Below are 22,724 nucleotides of genomic sequence, written 5' to 3' on the forward strand. Positions count from 1 at the left end.
TAAAAGTATTTTCAAGGCTAAAAAAAGTTGTGTGTTAAGTCAAATAAAACTTTAAAGGGAGAATATAATTATCAACTTTAAAGTAAGAAAAATTTTAAGACAGTAAGTGATACAGTAAGCACTACAACAATTTGACTTAGTTGCATTCCATTATCTCCATTTGCATTCAATGCTTTATTTATTAATAATACTAAGATGAAAAATAAGACCAATATCTGAAAACTGTCATTTATATAATATCCCTTGTCAAATTGTAGAAAAGTAGAATATTCTTCCAATTTTTAACATCTTTAAATATTGGAAAGCAAATTAGTTTGGTTGATGAGTAATGTTTTTTTATATATGGCCAAAGACGTTTAGCCTGGCAAAAACAACCTCTTCTTATCTTGTATAAATATTATCTGGCACATATAATCTGAAATGAATGCTGATAGGTCTTTAAATTCTACCTTCAAGATGCTTCCATTTTTCATAAACTATATAAATAAGGAGCTAGCCCATACTTCACTGGGCAAAAACATGAAAACTTGGCTGTGGGGAAGGAACTGAGAAAATCTATTCACTGAGAGATAGAGAAACAGAAGTTGAGTACAAAGTGATCCATAGAACTCAGAAGGAAAATGAAGAGGAAATGGAGAAGCCTCAGGATGAAAGGGAAGTGAAGGAGGGCATGATACCAAAGACGTAACAAACAGGAGACTGTCTCAGGAAGGACAAAAGCATCTGGAGAATGGAAGAAAAATCAATTATTTCTCACAAAGCTACTAAAGATTACAAAAATAATTAAGAGAAGGGTTAAGAATAATTTTAGGAGTGAAGATCTTGGTGTAGACTTGGATTTCTACTGATTTGTATATAAATTGGTGCCCTGACAGTAACACTCTGTGCATATCATGAAAGTGTCTCCAATGGAAAACTATGAAGCTGTTAGGAGAGATGAAGTCATGAAATTTGCTTATAAATGGATAGACATGGAGAGTATCATGCTAAGTGAAATGAGTCAGAAAGAGAGGGACATAGAGGGACTGCACTCATTTGTGGAGTGTGGGGTAGCATTACATGAGGCTGACACCCAAAGATGGTAGATACAATGGCCAGGGAGATGCCCCATAGCTGAAAGACTGCTTCATGAGAGGAGGGGAGAAGGCAGATGGAATAGAGAAGGGATCACTAAGAAAATGATGGCTGGAGGAACCAGTTGGGATGGGAAATGCATGCCAAAAGTAGATAATGGACCAAACATGATGACCTCTCAGTGTCTCTGTTGCAAGCCATAATGCCCAAAAGTAGAGACAGAGTGTTGGGAAAACAGTCTGCCATGGAGGCAGGGGAAGGGTGGGAAAGGGGGGGTATACCCGGGATATTGGTGGTGGGGAATGTGCACTGGTAGAGGGATGGGTGTTTGATCATTGTGAGATTGTAACCCAAACATGAAAATTTGTAAATATCTCATGGTGATTCAATAAAAATTAAAAAAAAAGAAAGAAAGTGGAGTGTCTCACTAGAGATGGTAGGGGCCAGTTTAGTGACTTACAATTTTCTCAGTAATGGCCCAAGGCTGGCCATAGATTAGCATTTGTGTAATACGACCACAGTTGCACAGAAGCAAAAGATTACAGCTTCAACAGTCACATATTTAAATTTGTCCTGTAAATCCAAGATAGTGAGAAGATATCATCTCTTCTCAATGTAATTTCAAACATTTCCTTGGGTTTATAGCTGGTCCCTGTTTCCAAACTACAGTTTTTGTTTGTCCCTGCTGAGGCCTGGGAAGCCCCTCTTTACAAAGGAACCTTTAAGAGCACCTGGGTACCCTGTGTGGGAACTATTCTCGAAGCACCATTCTAAGAGAATGATAAAAAGAGCCCAAGCCGAGCCTATTTATGGCAGTTTCAGTTTAATTGCTGTGAGGCGAGAACAACTGACTGGTATCATCAAGTATTATTGGTAATAGATGAGATATATGGACAGTGCCCTAAGTAAGAGTCCAGGAAAGCCTGCCTACATCCACATGGGTTACAAAAGGGAAACCTGGGAAGGAGAGGAATCAAGTAAGAGCTCCATAGAAGCTACTCCCCAAAAGAGGCAAGCATCATAATATCTTTTACACTTACATGGCATTTACTATGTGCCAGGCACTGTACACTCATTTAAATCTCTCACCATCCCTCTGAGGTTGGATCTATTATTACCCTCTCTTAGCAGATGAGAAAGAAAATAAGGTTTAGAGAGTTACTTTTCTAAAGTTGCAGAGTAGTAACTGTGAGAGTCGAGCTTTGATCTGGGCAATTTTGCTAGAGTCCCAAGTTTAAACCACTCTGTTCTCCTGCCTCATCTCAGAATTTTTTTCCCGCCTGTACTGAGGTACTATGATTTATGATATTATTAATAATAGGTCTGTGCATACATTTTTCCAACATCACACCCACCACCAGAGTTTTTGCTTCCTTCCACCAATGTCCCAAAAGTCCTTCCAATTCAACCCCCATCCAACCTCAGTTCTGTGGATCAACTCTCCAGTTCTACTGCCTTTGGCCGTTTGTTACTCCATCGCAGGATTTCTGAAGTTAGAATGCAACAGACACTCTCAGAATGGGGTTGACCCAGATGACTGTGAGAAAACATGAAGTCTCACCCTAAACTAGGAGAAAGAAATAGTAAAGTTGAGATAATGTACCTTCAGAGATAGAGGCTAAGCAGGTCAAAAATATGTGCAAAACCTGTAAGGAGAATGATCATGAAGATGATAAAACTCTGACATACATCTGTTTATTCCATGTACTCTGCTCGTCTTTAGAGATTCCTTCCCATCATTTATAAAAATCATGCACATAAATAGATGAATGCAATAAATATGGTAGGGAAAAGCATTGCCAGAAAAGTTGGGGAAAAAAAGAGAGAGAGGCTGCTAATCCTAAAATTGGGAGTTAAAAAACCCCCAGATGACATCAGCCTACATTCTCCATAAAAGAATGACAGAAAGCTGGCATAGGAAACTTTCAATTTGGGAACGGCATGATTTACCACAGGGACAGAGAGCAAGACCTAGACAAGGAATCAGACACATGCCTGGCCTCTATGCTTCTTCTGCTCCTCATATTCTTTCTCCTTAGCTGCAGCATGACCCCACCCCTGGTTTATATATAAGTAGAGAGAGAGAGGCAGCCTAGAGAGACAGTCAAAGTTTGATAGGGTTAATCCTCAAGCTATTTGAAGGTAGGACAAAAGTGTGTTTCCCCTATTATCTGTACAACCAAGGATTCTTCAAGTAAGACACTCGAATGGACTCGTGGATTAATGAATTCTGTGCTTGACCATAGACATGTGACTCTGTGACTTTCCACTGTCACAAAGGAAAAATTTCATTCTTCACATTTCTCCAATTTTCTGATCCAGTAAACCCAAAAGCTTAAAAATGTACCTGTCAAGGTGGCAGGTAGGGACATGGGAGGGAACCTGGGAACAGCAGTGAAGGGAAATTAACACAGTGGTGGGATTGGTGTTATAACACTGCATGCCTAAAACTCAACCACGAATAACTTTTAAATCATGGTGCTAATAATAGCAAATAAAATAATAAATCATTTTAATTGGGGGTTCAGGGCACATTTGGCAGTGCTCAGGGGTTATTCCTGGCTCTGCTCTCAGGATTTACTAGTAGCAGTGTTTGGGGGGCCATATGGGATGCCAGGGATTGAACCCGAACAGCCACATGCAAGGCAAATGCCCTACCCACTATACTATCATTCTGGCGCTTAATTAAAATTTTAAAATTTTAAAAATCTCATACCTGTAAAGTTTGGTACCTAATATTGGATTCTACTTCTGCCACTGAAACAATATGGTCTTATTGGTAAATGTCCATTCAGTTCTACAAGAAATAAAAAGCTTTCTGTTCACCTGAAATACCTATGCACCAATACTTACCTTGACTGGTCCTGAGGTTGCCAAAAACTGTCAGCAAATGCTTCAGAAAGTTTAATTAAAAGAGCTGAGACGTAAGGCAAAGATAGGATTGATAGCCGTTAAAGTAAATCTACAAGCTAAGTAAACCTTTAAGTTCTTAAGTTGATTACTATCAAGGTACTTCAATTTTCTGGCAATTATGAAAGTGAGGAAATTAGCTTTTAAAGCAAAGGATGATGCAAAGGGTCACTTTTACTTTTCTAAAACATTTAAAATAACTTAATTCTATTCTATGTAAAGAGAAAAAAGTATTCTACACTGTCAGGTATGGTTGCTATTAGCTATGTTTGCTCCAGTGATCAAGAATCATCAAAATCATGATGACAAAGACAAACATTTTTGAGGAAATCAAGTTTAAACCAATATAAATTTTGAAATTCTTACTCATGGATTCACAGAGACATCACCGCCCACAGGGAAGTCCCTGTCCAATCACCGCTAAGGTGGGTGATAAGAGTGTTGCTGGCACAAGCCCCAGTCATTTCCCCAGCTTTGTTGTCTGCAAGACAACTCCACACTTAGGCTGGACAGCTGCTGAGGAGAGGTTTTTTTTGGTGCCTCTAAATTTGCCAAAGAGAACAAATTGTTCAGATTTAACAAAACAAGGATGTGCAGGTACACCTCATGCTATGAGGGAAAAATGCTACTATTTTTAGAAAACTTGCAAACAGGCTGAATTTGTACAAGAGAAGGAACACGCAAGCCTAGCAGTCCAATGAGGATTGAAGGATGCCAGGGATGGTGCCAGGACATGACCTCTCTCTAGGGAGCTCAACCAGCATCTCTGGTCACACTCCTCTGCCTTCAGAACAGCTGAAACCACAGCACTAAGAGCAGCTGTGAAAGAGGGAAAAGAAATAGATGGGGCAGAAAGCAGAAGGGAAGATGAAGGGAGAAAGAGAAAGTAAAGGAAAAGGAAGGAAAAAAAGATGAAGCAATGCAAATATTTTCTCAAATGCAAACTTTCCAGTGAATCTTTCTATCTGATCTCTAAGTAATGTCTCCTATTTCTCATATCACCACTGAGTGAGCACTAAACAAAACATCCACCTTGGAGGGCTGGAACTCTGGTACCTTTGGCTGCCCATACAGTGCTCTGTCTTACCCTCTCCCAACAAATTTAGAATGTTCGCCTCCAAACTCTTATACTACACCATAGTTACCAGCATTCTTTGTTGCAAAATCATGGCACAAATGATTCTTCATGTATTACTATGGAAACCCTGCAACTTCCTCTAGAAACCACTTTTTTAAAAAAAGGCTATGCATAACCTCAATCTGACTTTCGATCACGATTTTCTCCAAGGAAGAAAACTGAAAATTAGATGGATTCATTCCGAGTTCCCTTTTCCAATCAAACAGATGGGATTTAGATAAGCTCTTAAAGCAAATTGTGATTCATATAATAATATGTAAACTTCTCTCCAATCTCAGAAGCTTTTCTTCTAAAGAATATACTGATAATTAAAACATTCTTGTACAAACCAAATTCTTTTAAAGTGATAGAGTTAAATAAAGGCTCTCTCAGTTACAATATTTCTAAACTCTGGCCAAAGGGTCAGTATGCATGTGTCTCTTTTTCTAATTTATCAAAATACTCTCCACACATTCGGACAAGCCTCACACATGAAGGGACCAGCAGAGGAACCCATTTGTGGGGGACCGGGGCTGAGATCTCCAAGCCTGCTCAGATTGGGACTGGGCCTTCTCCGCCCAGACCCCACATTTTCCAGTAGCTTGGCAGCCACACCCACAAACTGCCCCCTGCCCACTCCGGCGCCGTGTAATCCCATCAACCGCCAACTTCCATAGATTATACAACCCAGCTCCTGCAAGTGCACGGCCCAATGCGGCATCTAATAGCCTTATTCTCCCTCTTGGAGAACCTGACAAGCTACCAAGAGTCTATTACCCCCACAGGAGAGCCTTGCAAGCTCCCCATGGCATATTCATATCTCAAATACAGTAAAAGATATAAACATACCTCTCAGAGAGCCCAGCATCTACCGAGAGTATCCTGCTCACATGGCAGAGCCTGGCAAGCTATCTGTGGCGTATTCAACATGCCAAAAACAGTAACGATTGGTCTCATTCCCCTGACCCTGAAAGAGCCTCCAATCGTTGGGAAAGACGAGTGAGGGGAGGCTGCTAAAATCTCAGGGCTGAGTGTAACAGAGATGTTACTGGTGCCCACTCAAGTAAATCGACGAAAAAGGGGTTGACAGTGATACAATGATCAAAATACTGATCATGAAAGATATACAACTAAGAATTGCATTAAATTTTCCCTATTCCTTCTTTGATGGTTTTAAAGGAGAATTCAGGAGTGTTTGTTGTCTAGCAAGTACTTATCAATGTACCTATCACAACACAAAGTCAGATCAAGAACAAACTACACTTAATTATCAGAAAGTCCACAAATTTAGAATCTACTTGATAATGAAAATCTAAGTTTATAGACCAAGCACTTTTCCAATGAAACTGGAGGTTAAAGCACGTTATTAAAATCTTAATGTGCCTTCACATTGTGTAAAGTCTCACATGGTTAATCCTATCTCCCCACAAACAACCTTGCTAGATTGGTTTCATTATCCTCACTGACACAGAGAAGGACACGGAAGTTTAGAGACATAGAGAGACCTGCCTGTTAGTCACAAGACTGGTCAGCTGAAGAACCAGAAGTAGGCCAGCGATGATGGTTGAGTTTTTTCTGTTATAGAAAGCAGAACTCCACTTTGACTAAAATGTGAAATCTGCTCTTTCAGATAGCCAGCCAAGATGTAGCCCAGACTAAGAAAAACCTGAAAATTTAGGGGCCACATGAGCCACAGCCACGGTCACAATGGCAAGCACGGAAAGTACCAGGAAGGCTGAGTAATTCTGCTGGCATGCATTACCATAGGATCACCTTTGACAAATATCATCCAGGTTACTTTGGGAAACTGGTTATAAGGCATTTATGACTTAAAGGGAAATTAAAGATTCTGCTAGGTGTCAATGTTAAAAAACCGTTGTCCTAGGTCAGTGAGCAGAGAGAATTAATGCTGCCATAAACAAGACTGGAGCAGCTCCTGTCGTAGATGGGTGTAATAGAGCTACTGCACAGTTCTGGGGAAGGGAAAGCCCCTGAAGAACCTGTCATCATGAAAGCCAAATTCATCACTAGAAAAACTGAGGAGATGATTAAGGGAGCCTGTGTCATGGTAGCTTGAAGCCACCTAAAAGAAGGATTACCCAATGATATGACTGCTTTTCTCTAAAGTAAATAAAGTAAAATAAAATGTGAAACCAGCATACGATAAAAAGATATGCAGAGGGCCAAGGCCTGGGGCTCCAGAGACCCCAGACCTCGTCCCACCGCCTCGCACCTCTGAGTCTCCCTGCGGTGGGCCTGACCCCTCCCATCTCTATCAGGTTGTTAGGGGTGTGTCCACATGTAAGGGGGCGTAGCCTCAAAAGGGGGAGTGGCCTCCTTCTGGAGAGGCCGAAGATATTTTTCCCATTCAATGCATTGTGCTCTGGCCTTACTCGATAGAATCTATTCCTCTGAAGAATACCCTTGTCATCTTAGTCACTATATGTTAAAAGTCAACTGACCTAGCCTATCCTCATTTCACAAAGACTGTTAATGAACTCATCAAGCCACACATAGAGTCCTTTGTAAAAAGATCATAGCCCCACGCTTTCTCTTGAGACCCCTCTCAAGCTAAGGAGAGCGCCTAATAGTAAAACCCATATCAACATGAAGAAACAGTAAAAATCCCCACCACCAGCAGAGATGGAAGGGAGGATCTCTGCAACCCCAGCAATGACTCCCCAGAAATATAGTCTCCTCTCTGATAAAGAATTCAGAGAGGAAATCGTGAAGATGGTTGAAGAACTCAAAGCAACTATGGAGCGAACATCCAATAAATTAAGGATTTATTTAATATGGATGCAGCATTGGAATGATCCACCAAGATAATCCAGGAAGAAATGAGAGCAGAAATTTCAAAGCTACGAACAGAAATGAGAGCAGAAATTTTGAAGCTATGAACAGAAGTGACACAATTAAAAGAATCGGTAGATAAAATAAAAAACTCAGTAGGAGCCCTTAACAGTAGAATGACTGAGGCCGAAGAAAGAATCAGCGATCTTGAAGACGAGCTGCAGAAAGCATATAGGCAACAACAAATAATGGCAAAATGACTCTAGAGCAAATTAGAGTCCTAGGGGATGACCTCAAGAGAAACAACATAAGAATCATTGGAGTACCAGAACCACAGGGGACTAATCTTAATGAAAAAAACACAATTAAAGACATCATTGCTAAAAAATTCCCAGAGTTAGAAAATATGGACATCAGATCCAAGGAGTCCGAAGGGTACCAGCTAAAAGGGACCCAAATAAAAAATCCCCAAGGCATATCATAGTCAGAATGATGGATACTATGGATAGAGACACAATACTGCAAGCAGCAAGATCAAAGAAGGAGATCATATACAAAGGAGCACCCCTTAGATTCACAGCAGACCTATCAGAAGAAACCTTCCAAGCCCGAAGACAATGGCGGGATATAGTGAACAAACTCAATGAAATGAATGCCTCACCAAGAATACTTTACCCGGCTAAACTCTCAATTAAACTTGAAGGAACCATACACTATTTCACGGAGAAACAACAGCTCAAGAACTTCATAGACTCAAGACCAAATTTAAAAGGACTCAAAAAGATATGCAGAGAACACAGTAGAAATAAAAATGTGCAAGACAGGAAAACAGTGAGAATGGGGAGCATCTGGATGGAATGTATGAATGATATCTACTATCATGAATCAGCTTCATTTACTGTGGGGCCCTAGTCCCTGCTGAAGGGACATGCAGACTTCTGGACTAAGGGGGCAGAACTGCTTGATCAATAAATGACCTAAACTTCCAAGAAGAACTGGGGATTATAAAACATATATTGGAAAAACAAACCTATTCTTTCACAAAACAGTATTGAGTTTATTGGTATAAAGTTGCGATAACTTACCACACAAAGAAGTTTTAAACTCTGGAAGCCACTTTAAAAGTCCATGCTGTTTCCTCCACAGGTTTCAACAACTAAACTAAATACAGCACTCAATTGCAAATCATTGTGTGTCACACCTGAGGGAGAACTCATCTACCACTACAAATATGTCACTCACTGAAGGAAACTAAACATGTAGGCAAGGTTGCAGGTTGTAAGTGACAGAGCCCGGACAACTAAGCTTGCCTCCATCTCAGATCAGTCTCTCTCCTGCATCATGCTACTTTTCATTAACAGTCTCAATAAAATCTCAGTAGCACTGAGGCATGGTCAGTGGATGGCATGGGGTCACGGGATGGCATGGTCATCCCATTGTTCATCGATTTGCTCGAGCAGGCATCAGTAATGTCTCCATTGTGAAACTTGTTGCTACTGTTTTTGGCATATCAAATATGCCACGGGTAGCTTGCCAGGCTCTGCCGTGCTGGTGGGATACTCTCGGTAGCTTGCCTGGCTCTCCGAGAGGGATGGAGGAATTGAACCTGGGTCAGCCGCATGCAAGGCAAATGCTCTACCCGCTGTGCTATCACTCCAGCTCTGCTATCTCATAGAAAAAAAATGAGTTGTTTTTGGTTTTACTCATCTAGGCCAGCACTTCTTTTTTTCTTTAATTTTTTAAATTTTATTGAATCACCGTGAGATAGTTACAAGCTTTCATGTTTGGGTTACAATCTCAAAATCATCAAACACCCATCCCTCCACCAGTGCACATTCCCCACCACCAATATCCCAGGTATACCCCCCATTCCCACCCTTCCTCTGCCTCCATGGCAGAAAATATTCCCCATACTCTCTCTGTACTTTTGGGCATTATAGCTTGCAACACAGACACTGAGAGGTCATCATGTTTGGTCCATGATCTACTTTCGGCATGCATCTCCCATCCCAACTGGTTCCTCAAGCCATCATTTTCTTAGTGATCCCTTCTCTATTCCATCTGCCTTCTCCCCTCCACTCATGAAGCAGTCTTCTAGCTATGGGGCAATCCCCCTGGCCCTTGTATCTACTGTCCTTGGGTGTCAGCCTCATGTGATGCTACCCTACACTCCACAAATGAGTGCAGTCCCTCTATGTTTGTCCCTCTCTTTCTGACTCATTTCACTTAGCATGATACTCTCCATGTTTATCCATTTATAAGCAAATTTCATGACTTCATCTCTCCTAACAGCTTCATAGTATTCCATTTTGTAGATGTACCAAAGTTTCTTTAGCCAGTCATCTGTTTTAGGGCACTCGTGTTGTTTCAATATTTTGGCTATTGTGAACAGTGCTGCAATAAATATATAGGTACAGATGTCATTTCTACTGTGCTCTTTTGCATCCTCGGGATATATTCCCAGAAGTAATATTGTGGGGTCATATGGAAGCTCAATTTCTAGTTTTTGAAGGACTGTCCATATTGTTTTCCAGAAAGGCTGGACCAGTTGGCATTCCCACCAACAGTGAAGGAGCGTCCCTTTTTCCCCACATCCATGTCAGCACTGGTTGCTTTCGTTCCTTTGAATGTGTGCCAGTCTCTGTGGTGTGAGATGATATCTCATTGTTGTTTTGATTTGCATCTCCCTGATGACTAGGGATGTGGAGCATTTTTTCATGTTAGGCCAACACTTCTTAACTAGGGGTATATGGCTCCCAATAGGCCCCCAGGATATTCTAGTAGTATCCATGTAAATCACAAAAATGGGGGGCTCAGAGCACAAGACTGGAGGTCTAATCAAATCAGGAAGCCATAAGAAGAAGCCACAAGAAGAAAACAATTTGGAAAGGTCATAGACAGAATAAGGTTAGGAAACACTAAACTAGGGTGTCCTAGATATATCTGATTTCCTAACCCTCACTATTCACACTCACTCCACCCATTCTGAATAGGCACAGGTATCAGACTGTGAGAAAGTATGTTGGTTCATGCACAGCTGTTTGAACTGGGAAGAATGCCTTTTAGTCATGTTATTCTTGAGACAGAGAAGAAAAGATAATGAGGATAGGTAATCTTGAGGCTTCAGATAGATAGTCCAGCAGGTAAGGTGCTTGCCTTGTATGCAGCTGACCTTAGTTCAACCCCCAGCACTGCAGAAGGTTCCCTGAGCTCTGCCAGGGAGTGATCTTTGAGAGGGAAGGGAAGGTAAAAGGGAAGAGGAAGGGTAAATGGAAAGGGAAGGGGAAAGGAGAGAGGGATAGAAAGAGGGAAGGGAAGGGAATAGGAAAAGAAATTTTGAAAAATAAGTGTAATCTTAAAAGAGCTAACTCTGTTGTGCTATTCCTAGCATCTCTTTTGTTTCAGAATCCACAGAATCCACAGAACAGCTCTAGCACATTTGTACTTTTAAGAGTTATACAACATAACTGTGTTTATTTGTTCCCACATCTAAGGATGGGGGTGGTGTAGAGGCTGAGAAAACAGGAGAAGAGAAACTGGCTTGATGGCTCCATTTCCCAATTATTTTCTTTTATAATCTTAGAGACTCTGAGCGGTACCTATTGCTCCAGCATCAGGTGCCTTTTTCTCGCCCCAAAGCCAGTATTTTTGTGAAGGCAGACCAGGAGAAAGGAGCCTTGAAGCTGTGCCTTCATGTTCCCCCAGCTCTCATCTCTTGACAGGCAGAATGGTGATTTAACTGTCAAACACTAAACAACACATCTTCTTTCAAGAGACTCCACAGACCTCTCCATATACCGACAAAGGAATATACAAACAAACAAGTGTCTGAAAGCTTTTGTGTTGCCATGGAAACTAGCCTAGCTTTCCCAAATTCACAATGTAGAAACTAATCCACTGAAAAAAAAAGGAACATAACTAATAAACTTGGCGTTTATAAATGTGTCTGTACATTCTAAATCAGTGCTTCCCAAAACAGTCACAATCAATGTTATATACAACGCCAAAACTGACCTGGACTGGAAGTCTAGAAGTTGGTTTTTGCTGCTAATGTTGAGTGAGCAAAGAAGTCAGGCTGGGCTATATGGCAAGCATTTAGGGGATGCATCTCACTATATAAGAAGGTTTCTTCACACCATAATATATAGTCCCTATCTAGACCAATCATGGGTAGGTAGATAAACTCCATGAATAAGTATGGTCTGGAGCAAACAGTGGGTGTATTGAGAGGTTCAGGGAAAGAAGAGAATTTCTGTTCATCCTACCAAGTTTCCTTTACGCAATCTTTCCAGATATCAGAAATCTATAAAAACTGGAGTTTGGGAATGGTACTAATTTTGTCTTCTGCCATTTGGTGTGGTGAGAAGGGAAAAACTGATAACCTCTTATATTTTTTGAGGAATAGTAGAAATAAGAGGAGGATATCAAGTTATAATGAATCTGTGTGTGTTTGTTGACTGTGGATCATAATGTCCAGTCTATGTTCAATTAGCTAAGTCAATGTCCACTTGTAGTTTAAAATTATTCTTTTGTTACCTTTGTGTCATATTCTTTAGTTTTCCCAAGTATCCAAAAGTTAGCAAGAGCATGAAGGTCAACTTGGTGAAAGGGCATAGCTGGTGGTCCCTTCTTTCCTGCAGTGTAGTTTTGTGATACATATAAACTCCATAAAATCTCCAGAGCCTTTTACCCAGCTATTGCATTAAAAGAATATGTTCTAAGAACAGCCAGTGATGTTGCAATGTGAGGACAAAGGGACTCTCTGCACCTGTCTGTTCATTGCAGCAATGTTCACAATAGCCAGAATCTGGAAACAACCTAAGTGCCCGAGAACAGAGGACTGGTTAAAGAAATTTTGGTACATCTACACAATGGAATACTATGCAGCTATTAGGAAAGATAAAGTCATGGAATTTGCTTATAAGTAGATGGTCATGGAGAGTATCATGTTAAGTATAATGAGTCAGAGAGGGACAGATAGAATGAGTTCACTCATTTGTGGAATATAGAATAACATAATATGAGACTGACACCCAAGAACAGTAAAGACAGGGCCAAGAATTTGCCCCATGGTTGGCAGCTTGCTTCATGAGCTGGGGGAGAAGTCAACTGGAATAGAGAAGGGATCAGTAAGTCAATGATGGTTTGAGGTATCATTCACGATGAGAGATGTGTGCTGAAAGTAGATAAAGGACCAAACATGATAGCCTCTCAGTATCTGTATTGCAAACCATAATGCCCAAAAGTAGATAGAGAATATGGAGGAAACTGTCTGCCATAAAGGCAGGGGGAAGCTTGGGGGGTGGTGGTGCTGGGAACATTGGTGGTGGAAGATGTGCACTGGTGGAGGACTGGGTGTTCGATCACTGTATAACTGAAACTCAAACATGAAATCTTTGTAAATGTATCTCACAGTGATTCAATTAAAAAAAAGAATATGTTCTAAGGAAATAATCATAGACATGTACAGTGTTACTAGAATGGACTTAGCTGTAGTTCTGTTCATAATAGAGGAAAAATTGAAAAAAGCATAAATGTTTGATAATATAAAAAAGATACATATAATTTTTAGTAGCGCCACACAGAGGAATTCTGTGTGGCCAGAAAAAAATGATATAGAAAAATATTCACACAATTCCAAGAAAAAACTTTTTATGTGTTATGTAAATTATGACCCTTTAAAAATGCATGTACATATATATCTTATAAAATTATAATTATAGTATTCTCTAAATGGATCAATAATTGAGGGGTTCCCACCTATCATGTTGGCTATGATAAAATGTTACTATAAAATTTTCAAATGGAAATTAAACAAAAAGGATGATATATGTTTTAACATCATTCCTTTCCTAAAAATGTACAAGCTACAAACAAATTGGCCCACTGTTTTTAATTTACATACTCAAAAAAATTATTAACTGCATAAATATTATGGAATATGTATTTGTATCCATTTGTTCATTATTTATACATTTCTTCCTATGTATTCATTGACAATTTTTTGAGGTGTTGAGTAGGCAAATAAAAATGGGTGGGAGGAACCAACATGGGGTCTGCACAGGCAGTGGCACACCTGAAGTTGGAAGAGAAGTACCTTATTTTCCTATTGTTATTCCAACCCATTTTCACAAACTAAACACAGATTCATTGTCTTATCATCTCTAGGTCAGAAATCCAAAATGGAGCTCACTGGACTAAAACCAATAAGGCAGGCCTGTATTTGTTTCTAGTGTCTCTAGGGAAGTAACTGGTTTTTATCTTTTCCTGACCCTTTACCCCCATCTTCAATTCTTTCTCCCACCCTATAATGTTGGATTACCACTTCTGCTTTCCTTTCCCATTGGGTACATCTAATTATGTGGTATCTTGCTGGATAATTCAGGATACTCTCTATTTTAAGATGTCAGTTGATTAGCAACCTTCATCTTATGTGCAACCTAATTTCCCTTTGTTAAGAAAAAGAAGCATTCACAGGCTCTAAGAATTAGAACTTGGACATCTTGAGAGGAGAGAGTTCAAAATACAATTACCTTGCCTTCTCCAAATTAAAAAATCATTGTAAATGTCCCACCACACACACACACACACACACACACACACACACACACAAAACCACCAGCATGTCTAAAGAATTGGAAAGGTAACATCAACAGAAGCAGGTAGAGAAAGAAGTCACATCAGATGAAAGATTGAGACCTCAAGGATATGATGACCTTTTAGACATGAGCATGTGTAGAAGCCTTAGTGCCAGGTGACAGATTTTACCACTCAAAGAAATTGGAAACACATACAAGGGTTGAGACAGGAAAAAAGAAAACAAGGTGGTACACAAGTTGAGCTGGAGGGTCCCAGGGAACATCTCAATAGACAAGTTCACATGAGTAGTTTATCAGGAGGGAGATTTGCATTAGACAAAAAAAAGAGTAAGATCTTCTGCTTGCTACTCTGACAGCCCAGGTGAGGCTTGCCTCCAGCTGACATCACTGGACCCCTTTAGGAATAGGAGGCAGAGGCCCTCCCTACTGGGTGGGTCCCAGCAACCTCCACACCTGCACCAGAGGCCCATGCCACAGGTCCTGACATATTCACGAAAAAAATTACAGACTTCTCACAATCATGCTTCCAGTCATTATGTGAGGACAGACAGAAAAGGAAGAGCAATGATCCAACCTAATCCCTCAGCATTTTTCAGTCACCTCCAGAGACTCACCTCCAGCACCTCAAGAACACTAGAAAGCCAATGGGAAAAACAAGTAGAAGTTCACCAAGTTCAATAAGCAAAAATAATATCACTGGAGACATAAACAACACTAATCAGCTCAGTAAATCATCGATGTCTTTAGTGACACTATGATGAGGATGAGCAATAAGTTCAAAGAAATGATAGCATAGGTAGTCAGCAAAGGACAAGAAAGCATAACAAGAGTTGAAATGAAAAAATAAAAACTACTACAATCAGAAATTACAGAAATAGAGAGTATGGTAGGTAGCACTGTAACACTGTCATCCCATTGCTCATTGATTTGTTTGAGCGGGCACCAGTAACGTCTCCATTTTGAGACTTGTTGTTACTGTTTTTGGCATATCAAATATGCCACAGGGAGCTTGCCAAGTTCTACCGTACAGGCGGGATACTCTGAGTAACTTGCCAGGCTCTCTGAGAGAGACAGAGGAATCAAACCCTGGTTGGCCATGTGCAAGGCAAACGCCCTACTCACTGTACTATCGCTCCAGTTCATGGTAGGTGATATAAAAAAAAAAACCTCAAAGACAATTCTGAATAGCAGGATAACAGCAGCTTAGAAAAAAAAATCAAGACATTTCAAGATGAGAAGTAAACTGCTAGGGAAAAGCAGAAGGTGGGAAATACTCTGAAAAGAAATGAACCACATACACAGAACTATGGGATGAGATCAAGAGGAACAATGTAAGAATCACTGGAGTACTTAAAGAACAGGAAAGCAAATGTGATGAGGAAACAATAAAGAAATCATCAAAAAGAATATCCCAGAGTTGAAAACTGTAGGCTCTGAGGTCCAAGAGGCCTAAAGGGTCTCAGCTAAAATAGACTCAACTAGGAAAACTCCAGTACATATTATATTCAAAATGACAAAATCCAAAGATGGAGATAGACTATTGAAAGCAGCAACAAGCAACATTAAAGAAGGAACTTACAAACAAATGAAAGCCCATCAGATGTACAGCAGATCTATCAAATGTGACTCTCTGAGCCAGAAGAGCAGAAGGGATACAGTACAAAAACTCAATGAAATAAACACCTCACCAAGAATACTCTATCCAGCTAGATTATTACTAAGATGTGAAAGAACAATTCAAATCATGGTCAGGTAACAACTTAGATAATTCATAGCCTTGAGATCAGTTTTGCAGAAGCATTAAAAGCTGCTTTTTTCATTTTTTCCCACTTTATTCAAATACTATTGCTTACAAAGTTATTCATGGTGATTCATTACAGATATTCAACATTCAAACATCAATCCCACAACCACTATCACCTTCCCTCCACCATTGTTTCTATTTTCCCAATCACTCCTCAAGCATGCCCACAGTAATTTATATAGCTTGTTACCACTAAATCTCTAATGGAATGATGAAAAGTTATTTCTGTAGAAGAAAACTATGAAAACTGTTGTATCTCACCATGGGGACATTAAGTCCTTGTTTGAGGGTTTACTAAGCTGTTGGTGCAAGTTAAGTCTTCTGTGTTAATTTTTCTGTTAGGCAAGATTTGTTAAGGACAAGATAAACTTACAAACATGTGACATTGAGTATGACACTCACTAATAGTGCATATTGTTGCCTTCTACTAGATTAAGAAAGGTTAAAAACAAATAGCAATCGACCCCATGCCCGCCCAGGAGGGGAAAGGTATTTCTCTCTCGCCTGTCCCTTCTCGGGGATGAAGGGCGTGGGGACGCCATATTATGACAACCACAGATGGGGTTTACAAGCTTGCAATGATCGAATATCCGGAAGAAATCTCTCTGGACTTAGTTGTTAAAGTACAGAAATACAAAACCGCGCAGCCGCTACTGCGGCCACGCGACCTCATTTCTCTTCACAACAGGTCTGACTCTAGTGGGGTGCTCCTAATAATAATGGTGAGGTTTGTGTGGAAATATTGAATGTAACCAAAGTAAATAGAAAATAAAGTGAAATTTATCAGTTACAAGGCGGGGGGGGTTGCGGGGGTGGGCGGGATGGAAGGTGTACTGTGTTTTTTTTTTTTCTTCGGTGGTGGGATATGGGCACTGGTGAAGAGATGGTTGTTTCAGCATTGTATGACTAAGACTTAAGCCTGAAAGCATTGTAATTTTCCACATGGTGATTCAATAAAATAAAATTTAAAAAAAGCAAATAGCAATCAATCATCACAACTTGACATTTACTGATTTATTTTCTGATAGTTATATTTGCCATTCCTTTAAGTTTTATTGGAGCAACTAAGATAAAATAAATTCATTATATGCCTGCCAGAGGAACCGGCTGGGGGGGATGGTAGGTCAAATGGAGACATAGGTAGAAGGAAGGGGATATTGCTAGTGGAATTGGTGTTGCAACACTGTGTGCTTGAAACAACACTATAATGAACAACTTTGTAAATCACACTGTCTTAATAAAAATAACTGAAAAAGAGGAGAGTAATATAGCAGCATACAGTGCCCCAATAAAGCAAGAGAGATGACGGGGATATGATGCTGCCAGCAGGTCAACTTGTACCTGTAGGGCGAGTGCATCAGCAGCCTGATGGTGCCTTCAGACCTCCAGATACCCCAATATTTCTGCTGTGTCTTAGGCCAGACCCCAACAACTTGGAGCCAAGTTTACCAAGAAATTAAATAACCAAAAGTGAGGTATGTGGGAGCCACACCCACAAACCACCTCTGGCTCAGCTATATAAGTGCATTTATTGGCCTTATTTCAGAGAACCATAAATCTCAAAAGAGATCAAAAGACACAGCTAGCGCCAGTGGCATGGAGGTAAGTGGAAACCTGTTACTGAGATCTCCAAACCCGCTTGGATCAGGACTGGGCCTCTTCCCCCCAGATCCTCAGTCTTCCAGTAGGTTGGCAGTCACACCCACAAACTACCCCCAGCATCATGTATTCTCATCAACAGCTAAGTCTCAGAAACTATAAAGTAAAGCTCCCAGAAGAGAATGACACAAAATTTCCTAGACATTTCCTAGACATAGAATTTTCTATCCATAAAAAGCAATATAAAACAAATTGAGTAGCATTGTCTTTTCGGCATGTTTGAGTGGTGGTGGGACTGGTGTCAAAATATTAAATGTAACAAAGTAGAGAGAGAGTATGGGGGAAATTGTCTGCCACACAGACAGGGGAAGAGTTGAAACAGGATGGAGAGGGGGGTTGGGGGGATTCTGTGGATTTGGGTGGTGGAAAATGTGCAAGGGTGAAGGGATGGGTGTTTGAAGACTGTATGACCGAAGCTCAAATATGAAAGCTTTGTAACTGTATTTCATGGTGAATCAATAAAAGGGGGGATGAATAATAATAAAATAAAATTTATGTTCTGAATTTTAAAAAGTAATGTGGAGTTCATGCTGAATTCAATCAGCTTAATCAATGGCTGAATAAATAGCAGTGTTCCTACATTATTAAATAAATAAATAAAATTTTCTGTCACTGGTTTAAAAAAAAAAGCAAGAGAGATGAGGGGACTAGGTCGTCTTCTCTAGCATGAAGTCCGTAGAAAGAACAGAAAAGTCTTTGCTGGTACTCCACAAGTTGAAAAGCTTTGGGTAAAATGTGAGCCTACATGAGAAAAAGAATTGGTCTCCATGTGAATTAGACAATCTGGCCTGATTTATTCCCTTAAAGCTATAGGAAAACACAACTTGTTTCCTGAAGTTTGAAAGTTCAGTAATTCTTTAATTTAGGCATGGCACATACCTGTCATATATAATTCAGCCTGGTAAACTATATTCTATAGTGTGTTTTTACAATAGTCATAACTACTTTTTTCAGTTAAAAAATGCAAAAACAAGTAAGAATTTCAAATCACCAGAAGTCATTTAGAACTAATTTGTGGAGGTCTTTGGCTAAGGCACTGTCTTTTTTGGAGGCACTTATGGGGTGAAAATTTTTAGTGAATTCCATCAAAGACAAATTCAAGCTTCTTTCAACACATTCTCTGGGAACATGAACAAAGTAACACTAACATTAACCCAAGATATACCTTCAAAGCAAATGTGTTTTGTTTATGTTTAATTGTTACTACTAAAGTAAACATTCTCCTCAAACTTTTATTAAAGTCTGGAAAGAGGGAAGTGGGTAGTAGTCAGACCAAGGAAGGTCTGAGAGGTCTTTTAGAGCCTGCCCTGGCTCCTCAAACCTTCTCTGCTCATTATGTCATTTATCCTGAGAAAATTTTACTCTACCCTGGAAATATAATACAATTCTATGCTATAGTATACATATCAAACATTAACTGATTAAAATGAATATATTTATTTGAAAGCAAATTTTCTACAATTCCATATGGGGTCATGACTAGTATCTAGAAACTCGATGTCCCCATTCAATAAGAGGCTGCAAAGAGAATTAGTGCGACCTGCTCAGGACTTGACTAATAGCAGCATCAGACCCAGGAGGCAAGTCAGACTCCAGATTTGTATTCTTCCCACAGCCTTGCCTGAATCTCTCTTCCTCACCTAGCCACATATAACCCACGTCTTCTGCATGAAATAATAAATACCCAGAATTTTCTTTCTTTGTTTCATCTCCAACCCCAACACAAAACTCATCTGTCAAACCAGAGAGTTTAGTGTACAAGCTTGACAAGCAAATGAAAAAATTTTCTCTGTAGATTTGCTAGAGACATGTGCTGAGTGTAGCTAGAAGACCTACTACATAAATAAAAGACAGTATCTTTACTAGGATTTCTGGATCACTATTCCACTGGGCCTCAGAATAGATAGAAGAGAAGAACTAAGCCAATGCTGAAGAGGCAAAGGCTCTAAAATGTAGTGTCCAAGGATTTTTTTAATACTGTTTAGCAGTGCTTCTCTTCCACAGTACAAGGTGAATATCTCCCAATGCAGAAACTGTCATTAATTACTATGCTCACAGGAAGTGTCAGTCTTATGACCATTAAGTCACCTTATGTCCTGCAAGAGTCAAGCTTTCAGATTAACTTCTATTCTTATTTGTGCACTTAGACTCATAGTTCCCTGATAACAAGCTGTATCTTAAGTGCTCTAGGTCCTGGAGGAAACAGTGCTCAATTCTCAACTCAGGTTACTATAGAATTCCCAAACCTCTCCAAACAAGAACTAATCTTATGGCAAAGAAACATGCTTAGCAAAAGAAAACAAAATGTTATTGCTACCATCTGTTTCTACCAATTCCCAAAGACTGGGTTTCTCACCTAGTGGTAAAAGAATCAAGTGTCCAGAAATAACCAAATCATGTTACTATGGGATTTTTGATGACTAAAGATCACTAATCCTCGTCTAAAACCCCTCCTGGCTGGGTATTTATCACATGTAATAGAAGCAGTACATGGGCTTACTTAAATCAAAGCTCTGTACCCAGGTCAAAACTAGTTTAAAATTTATACTGGCATAAGAGCATAAGAGTGAAACATTGATTATGTCCTTTCTTTCCATCCATTTCTATACAGCAAAATTTCTGCTACCTATTTTCCTTATAGCCCTTTAACATATATTCCTATCTCTGAGAGTAGAAAGAAAAAGTAAAAAACCTTCACTGATGTTTGTCTCAACCTCCCTACCAGGCATATATTCCACCTCTAATGTCTCACAGGCTTGACAGGCTCCACCTCTTAAAGTCCCTCTCTCTTGTCAAGGTCAGATGAAATCATGGATCACAGATCCATAAGGAATTTAAACTCCTGACACTAAAAGATTTTCAAGTTAATTTAATGTAACAGAAAGTCTTAAAAGATTAAATACTCTATGTCTGAATGCCATTACATAAATACTATAATCACTGTAACACTCTCATCCGATTGCTCATCGATTTGCTCGAGTGGGCACCAGTAACGTCTCCATTGTGAGAGTTGCTGTTACTATTTTTGACATATTGAATACACCACAGGTAGCTTTTCAGTCTCTGCTGTGCGGGTGAGATACTCTTGGTAGATTGCCAGGCTCTTTGACTATTTTTAAGGAAAACTGTCTCCTTCCCTCTGAACACCAAAGTTAGTCTGATAATTCCTCAGAACAACCAACTTACCAACACCGAGAAACACTTCAAAACTTTAAAACAAGCTAAACGATATAATTCCCTGAAAGACTTGATTCAATAGATGCTTCAAAGCTACCAAAATATTTTTGGGAAGAAGACCTCCATGTCTAAGTATAAATCATTTTTACTCTAGGTCAAAATGATTTTTCAGTGTCCTGATAGTAATATACAACAAAAATGCAAAGCAATTGTTCTAAAGGTAGTGGAGCTCATTGCCTACCTATGAGAATATGAGATAACAAGTATAAGAATTACCAAAGGAATGTTTGCCAAAGAGGAGGTAGAGAAACTGGTCTGATTCACCATCATAGCTATTAAGACCTTCTGCCTTCATAATTTATTATGTTTTTTGCAAATATATAACCACTTGTTCAATGTCATTATTAGTTCTCTATGGGAATAATTGTTTTCTTGAAAATTTTGCTTCAAATTGTTCTTCAATTACTATCAAACTATAAGTAATTATTCTTGAGTAACATATAATTTGCTGCCCTGACAGCTCAGACTCTGGCCATAAATAATTTGGCTAATCATAAAAGTGCTTTTCTTATTTACCCCTACAAATAAATAGCAATTACAAAATCCCAAAAGATATTTTGATAAAGATAAAATAGTCCCTTGTGAATACCAGGATCTGGAATCAAAGTAGTGTTTTTTAAGTATTAATAAGTTATTACTGAACTGAACATTTTTATAGAACTTCAAACTGTGTTATAGAACTTAAAAACTGTAGGCCAACTGAATGTTATAGGAAACATTATAAAGCCAAATAATAGCTTTTATTACTCCACAAAATCTAAAAATGTGAATATATATGATATGAAGTATCATTGGCGCAATTATTGTAACAGATTTTAAGTACACCTTCTTCATACAGAAAGTTAATATAATTACAGCTAAGAAATTGTCACACGATGTCTAATCAGTCTCTTTGCATGAAATAAATAATGGGTATTTTATCGTTTGTATAAGTGTATTTATATATAGACATATACACGAATACATGTATATGTTTTAGTGTCACACCCAGATGTGCTAAAACATAAAAATATATATTATATTATTTGGCTACCATCCATGCCAAGTGGACCATGCAGTGCTAGGAACCAAACCTGGGCCTTTGCTCCATCTAGTGATCTAATGCCTTTTTTCCTTCAGCATAGAAATTTAGTATTATACCTAAATTTGGTGAGAATGTGAGACTGTTTTATAATTCATACTCTATGGAAAGCAATATGAATATCTCTCAAAAACATATAACTAGAACTCCCATATGACTCAGCAATACCACTTCTTGGCATCTATCCACAAAACAGAAAAACATTAATTTGAAAGGCTATATACACATCTATATTCATCACAGTACTTGATATCCAAGATACAGAAATAACCCAAATATGGATGAATGAATCAAGAAGTTGTGGTATACATGGGTATGGTGCTGCCAGCAGGTCAACCTGTACCTGCAGGGTGAGTGCGTCAGCAGCCTGATGGTGCCTTCAGGCTTCCTGATACCCCCAAATTGCCACTTTGGCCAGACCCCAACAACTTGGGACCAAGTTTACTAAAA

At 39.3% G+C, this 22,724-nt stretch overlaps 1 protein-coding gene and 1 pseudogene across 3 annotated transcripts in view; one reads left to right on the forward strand and one right to left on the reverse strand.

The window, feature by feature from the left end:
* Positions 1–22,724, reverse strand: part of SYT16 (synaptotagmin 16) — a 351,561-nt gene that overhangs the window by 190,125 nt on the left and 138,712 nt on the right. The gene's annotated exons all lie outside the window — the stretch shown is intronic.
* Positions 6,745–7,178, forward strand: LOC101538371 (60S ribosomal protein L27a-like; annotated as a pseudogene).

The sequence above is a fragment of the Sorex araneus genome, chromosome 3 (genome assembly GCF_027595985.1).
Source record: "Sorex araneus isolate mSorAra2 chromosome 3, mSorAra2.pri, whole genome shotgun sequence".
Classification (NCBI taxonomy): domain Eukaryota; kingdom Metazoa; phylum Chordata; class Mammalia; order Eulipotyphla; family Soricidae; genus Sorex; species Sorex araneus.